The sequence below is a fragment of the Paramormyrops kingsleyae genome, chromosome 12 (genome assembly GCF_048594095.1).
Source record: "Paramormyrops kingsleyae isolate MSU_618 chromosome 12, PKINGS_0.4, whole genome shotgun sequence".
Taxonomy (NCBI): domain Eukaryota; kingdom Metazoa; phylum Chordata; class Actinopteri; order Osteoglossiformes; family Mormyridae; genus Paramormyrops; species Paramormyrops kingsleyae.
Genome location: NC_132808.1, coordinates 26110028 through 26117117, shown reverse-complemented (window position 1 = coordinate 26117117; position 7090 = coordinate 26110028).

The window sequence follows — 7090 nt, the reverse complement described above, 5'->3', positions numbered from 1 at the left end:
TGGCAGCTCCACCTACTCTCCACCATATCTTGCTCCTATGCAGTCCTCCAACAAGATCTCCCAGATGGATGAGGCCTCTGCTTTGGGGCCTGTGCACTGGTGCTGTCAGGCCCTGTCTTTGTCCCTGCAGTACAAACAAATATCATCCCTATCGAGACAAATTCTGAGATGGCTAGGCTTACAAAAGACCGTCCAAAGCAAACACAGGCCTTAAGCACCATGTGCAGCTATAGATTACACAGTGCTATGAAGGCCATTAACATGCTTTGTCATGGAAACCGCATGCGTGAGAAAAGCCTCAGTCAGATGAGGAGAAAGTTTGGTGAGAAGCTCTTGTCCTTGCTAGCCAGGACATACAATAGGGTTAGGTTTAGGGTTAGGGTTAGGCTAACCCAGGAGGGATTCGGGCCCTGTTGGAAACCACAGAATGTGTTTTAGACAAAAAGGTCACCAGGGAGCACTAAACCACAGCAAACGAGTCCAGGGCACCAGGGGGTTCATAGGGGTCATTACGCTGTACTGTGCAATATGTAACCCAAACAGCAGAGGGCGATAGGGAGGTCTAAATGAGATAGGGGTGTATTTAGCACACTAAGTGTGTTCAGAGCCCATGGGGAGTTCATTGTAAAAGGATATCATGCAGGGTCATTACACCGTACCGTGCAGTATATAACATGTACCAGCAGAGGGCGTTAGTCTCAATGTTAATGAACCATACTTATTAATCATACTGTGTACCTTAATATATTTAATGTCTTTGTTCTAATAGTTTGTGCTTTGTGGTAAACACAGCAAATGGTAAGGTAAGTTGATCAGTAAATTTTAAATGGCTAATTTTAGCAATAGTGTATGAATATAAATTATTACTACTATTATTATGCTCATATTCTCTAATTAGACTTGACATGGAACACATAAACAAAAATACCTATAAATGTTCAAGTCATCTAGTTTTAACTGTGCTCCAGTGAGGGACTGTGCTAAGATTAGCAAACATGTGATTTTAGCCCACACCACAAATGATTTTAAGCCACAGCACGAATGATTTTAAGCCAAACCACAAATGTTTTTAAGCCACACCATGAACAACACTCATATTTGACCAGCATTCCTGCCAATAGCTTGTCCACCACTGTATTTAACACGGTATTTTTCACAGACTCGGGCTGCTACTCAGGTAAACATATCACTAAGACATTTATATGCAAACTGTCCACTTGGAGGCGCAAATTCCTAAATTTCACCAAATTTCAATACAAATCTGATGCTTCCTTTAAACAACTATTACTAATTCACTACTTACTGTAAAGAACTTGATGTAAGTAAGCAAACCTAAATCATTAAAATAAAAACATAAAAATCTGTAGCTGGTAAGAGTCTCACATAGGCTCACATACAGGTAATTCACCGTCCCTAACCCTAAGGCTAGCTATAACTCTAAGCCTAATGCTAATCCTAAGACTACTGTTAAGACTAACCATAACCCTAAGCCTAATGCTAATCCTAAACCTAACCTTAAGCCTAACCATGATGGAGTGAGATGACACAGACTGTACATACCGCACAGCCCTGCAAGGTTGATGCCATCCATCAGCACAGAGCATCATTTTCTGATGTCATTTCCTCTTTCATTTTCTGTGCAGTCATTACTGCACTAATGACAGTCTCATCATTATTCTTTGCTTCTCTGACTGGTGGATTAAGGATTAACATGCTAAATAAATATCACAAAGTGATTCCCTTTGCATTGGATAAATTGGTTACTATAGAGCATATTCCCTCATATGTGCCACTGGTAGAAGTCACAGGAGTAGAGAAAGTGCAGTATCAGTATATTTACAGAGCAGGGTCTAGTGATGGACTGAGCACTGATGCCACAGTGTGAATTTTGGAAAGCTGTAAGCCAGGGGCCCAGTGAAAAGCTAATAAAGACTGAAAGGTCAGTAAGGTATGTTATCATGAAGGCATATGAGCATTACAGGCATGGCTATGACTGCTGCAAGATGGGCGGCGAGGGAACTGACTGTGTAATGATGCGTTATTTCCATGCACAATTCCCTGACCTCATAACCTCTGTGGCCTAAACAAACTGTGTCATTACGTTGCTCAAACTTGAGCAACATAAGCGCAACAATGCCTTTCCAAGTGGATAAAACCTTCTATGGCAGCACATTTCAATAAAGGGGAAAACACGTATTATCTCTGAAAATGCAAAAAATCCATCCATCCATCCAGAGCATTACACCTGGCTCTCATGCTGAAGTGCAGGAGTGCCCGCACATGGTGGAGAAGGACCGCTGCGGTCAGACCTTGGGGATGTTCCATGAGCTTCTTCTGCATTGGTGCACTAATAAAAACACACATGGGAAAGTGCCAAGTTGCCTTATCACAGGATGTGCCTCTGCCATCTCCAGCCTGACCTTGTTAGGGGGCATCTCACCTGTGAGGTAGCAAGTCCAATGCTGTCTGATTTTCACCGCAGATATACTGCCCATTCATTTTCTCTAATTTATATTTATTTGGTTCCTGAATGATTAGCAGGATGTTTGTGTTGTGTACTGTTTGCTGTTTTAATTTGTTTGCACTGTGTTTACTTGTTAACACCAGGGGCAATGTCTTTGCACTTTGTCTTCATTTCACACTATATGTTTTTTTTTTATGTCTGCACTTTATGCACCTCACTGCTGTTTGCACAAGAATGTCCCCATTGGATCAATAAAGTTCATCTTCTTCTATCTTATTAATAAGACATGCTGCAAAGGACCCACTGCCAGTCCAGGCAGGAGGAAGCCAGGTGAGAGGAACAGCAGCTACTTGCTGACAGGGCAAAGATGGACCAACCAGCATCAGGTGAATACAACAAAGAAACTCACCGTGTCCATGCCAACATCAGTCAGACCTCAACACAGTCAAAGCACTAATTGTGTTCATGCCAACATCAGTCAGACCTCAACACAGTCAAGGCACTAATTGTGTCCATGCCAACATCAGTCAGACCTCAACACAGCCAAGGGACTCATTGTGTCCATGCCAGCATCAGCCATACCTCAACACAGCCAAGGGACTCATTGTGTCCATGCCAGCATCAGCTATACCTCAACACAGCCAAGGGACTCATTGTGTCCATGTCAGCATCAGCCATACCTCAACACAGCCAAGGGACTCATTGTCTCCATGCCAGTATCAGCCATACCTCAACACAGCCAATGGATTCATTGTGTCCATGCCAGCATCATCCATATCTCAACACAGCCAAGGGACTCATTGTGTTCATGTCAGGATCAGCCATACCTCAACACAGCCAAGGGACTCATTGTGTCCATGCCAGCATCAGCCATACCTCAACACAGCCAAGGGACTCATTGTGTCCATGCCAGCATCAGCCATACTTCAACACAGCCAAGGGACTCATTGTGTCCATGTCAGCATCAGCCATACGTCAACACAGCCAAGGGACTCATTGTGTCCATGCCAGCATCAGCTATACCTCAACACAGGCAAGGGACTCATTGTGTCCATGCCAGCATCATCCATACCTCAGCACAGCCAAGGGACTCATTGTGTCCATGCCAGCATCAGCTATACCTCAACACAGGCAAGGGACTCATTGTGTCCATGCCAGCATCATCCATACCTCAGCACAGCCAAGGGACTCATTGTGTCCATGCCAGCATCAGCTATACCTCAACACAGGCAAGGGACTCATTGTGTCCATGTCAGCATCAGCAATACGTCAACACAGCCAAGGGACTCATTGTGTCCATGCCAGCATCAGCTATACCTCAACACAGACAAGGGACTCATTTTGTCCATGCCAGCATCAGCCATACCTCAACACAGTCAAGGGATTCATTGTGTCCATGCCAGCATCATCCATACCTCAACACAGCCAAGGGACTCATTGTGTTCATGTCAGGATCAGCCATACCTCAACACAGCCAAGGGACCCATTGTGTCCATGCCAGCATCAGCCATACCTCAACACAGCCAAGGGACTCATTGTGTTCATGCCAGCATCATCCATACCTCAACACAGCCAAGGGACTCATTGTGTTCATGTCAGGATCAGCCATACCTCAACACAGCCAAGGGACTCATTGTGTCCATGCCAGCATCAGCCATACCTCAACACAGCCAAGGGACTCATTGTGTCCATGCCAGCATCAGCCATACGTCAACACAGCCAAGGGACTCATTGTGTCCATGTCAGCATCAGCTATACCTCAACACAGGCAAGGGACTCATTGTGTCCATGTCAGCATCAGCCATACGTCAACACAGCCAAGGGACTCATTGTGTCCATGCCAGCATCAGCTATACCTCAACACAGGCAAGGGACTCATTGTGTCCATGCCAGCATCATCCATACCTCAGCACAGCCAAGGGACTCATTGTGTCCATGCCAGCATCAGCTATACCTCAACACAGGCAAGGGACTCATTGTGTCCATGTCAGCATCAGCAATACGTCAACACAGCCAAGGGACTCATTGTGTCCATGCCAGCATCAGCTATACCTCAACACAGACAAGGGACTCATTTTGTCCATGCCAGCATCAGCCATACCTCAACACAGTCAAGGGATTCATTGTGTCCATGCCAGCATCATCCATACCTCAACACAGCCAAGGGACTCATTGTGTTCATGTCAGGATCAGCCATACCTCAACACAGCCAAGGGACCCATTGTGTCCATGCCAGCATCAGCCATACCTCAACACAGCCAAGGGACTCATTGTGTTCATGCCAGCATCATCCATACCTCAACACAGCCAAGGGACTCATTGTGTTCATGTCAGGATCAGCCATACCTCAACACAGCCAAGGGACTCATTGTGTCCATGCCAGCATCAGCCATACCTCAACACAGCCAAGGGACTCATTGTGTCCATGCCAGCATCAGCCATACGTCAACACAGCCAAGGGACTCATTGTGTCCATGTCAGCATCAGCTATACCTCAACACAGGCAAGGGACTCATTGTGTCCATGTCAGCATCAGCCATACGTCAACACAGCCAAGGGACTCATTGTGTCCATGCCAGCATCAGCTATACCTCAACACAGGCAAGGGACTCATTGTGTCCATGCCAGCATCATCCATACCTCAGCACAGCCAAGGGACTCATTGTGTCCATGCCAGCATCAGCTATACCTCAACACAGGCAAGGGACTCATTGTGTCCATGTCAGCATCAGCCATACGTCAACACAGCCAAGGGACTCATTGTGTCCATGCCAGCATCAGCCATACGTCAACACAGCCAAGGGACTCATTGTGTCCATGCCAGAATCAAGCCAATACCAGCATCATATCAGTGTGTTCAACAAGTAGCTTAAGCTCAATCAAAGGAACATGACCGGTCAGAGGAATTTCTTAAGTAAAATCTCTGGGAAAAGGTTTTATAAATTAATTAAATGAGCAACTTGTAGGTGAACGTTAACTTCCACCAATCTCCAAACCAGCAGATACCTCCTGGCCCAGAGCATGTCAGCTCAGCTGCTCCTCCGAATCCTCCCTCAAGGCAAAGGCAAGAGAATCTCCCTTTTCATTATTTTCTTTCCAATGCTTAGATTTCACTGAAGTTTATAATCAATGTTTCACATGTATGGATCGAAATCAGCATCAGAATCAGAATTATAATGCTTTTATTATCCCTGAGGGAATTGCCTAATGATGATTTTCACAGTGCCAGGCTGCATATTCATGGGTCTCATCGTGAGTGTGTATCTGTTTGGTCTGATGGGTTTCTGGGCACTGCATACTGAGCAGTAAGTGAATGGAATCGAGGTGTAAAAGCAGGACATGGAGATGCCTAGGGCCGCATATCATGTGACGCATCATCTCGTGTCTCTGCCAGCCAGCGAGCCAGTCGCACATATGCTTGCGTTTCATGACCTCACTCCCCTAAAGATCCTGTTTCCCTCAGCTGAGAGCTGGGCTATGCTTACATCTGCTGCCGTGATTATTAATTATTCCTCAGAGATGACTTAAAAACGCAGGGAGACTGCGAGCGGGAGGAAACACAAAGGCCCGCAGACAGGAACAAAGGCTGCCACGTGGGGCCTATTCTGCAGGCGCGGGCCGTATTCGCTGTGCGTGAGGTGCAGACCACCGAGGCAGATTTCCCTGGGGAGAGGGAGGCCAGCGAGATGAAACGGATTTCAGCCGAGGAGCATCTAGAGGTTTCTCCAATGCCAACGTGCATCTGGTCCCACACTGCCTCAGAGCTCTCATTTCAGAAACACGCTAACATACGCGCACTCATCTGCTCACACAGCACACGCTTCACAATGGGTATGACTAACCCTACGACAGTCTGCTAGCCCATTGTGACTAACCTTACGGCAGTCTGCTAGCCCATTGTGAAGTTGTATTTCCTTGTCTGTCCTCTGATCTACATTTAGGAAGACCATCAGCTGATGATTATGAAGGCGCAAACACAAGCCAGATAGGCCAGGCAGGACACAGACAGGCCGGGCAGGACACAGACAGGTAGACCCAAGCTCCAGGTTCGCAGCACGTGTGGTTTGTTTTGTGCTACACACTAACGATGAAGTTAAAGAGCAAAAAACTGGTGGATGGCTTCCAGTCAATGGGGAATCTGTTGTAGGAAAGGAGAAAATCATGACATCAATGAGGAAAAGATGACACCTACAAATGAAGACAGGAAATCGACCACCACAGATGAAACCACAATTAATACCACAATTATTGCTTTGTGAAAAACTCTCAGAAAGTGCAGTCCATCTCTCAGGATGCCAGGGCTGGGATGGTTTTAATTCTGATATTAAGTGTGAAATTCACGTTCACACGGTCTGCCAGACATTGGTGAAAAGTTTGCATTAATCCTGATAAATAACCAACACAACGCCCTAATAAAACCGTTTTCTATTCACGTACAATTATTATAGCTTAATCAGCAATACCGTAGCTGTGTACCTATGTTATATATTTTAGGTTTTATACGTATCCGTTTTTTTTAATAATACAATCATTTTTATTCGCATGCATATTGCGAGAGCTAAATAATATATTCGGATCACCCTATTCCCCTGCTTCCTAAAATAATTATCCTGCCTTGAATATATA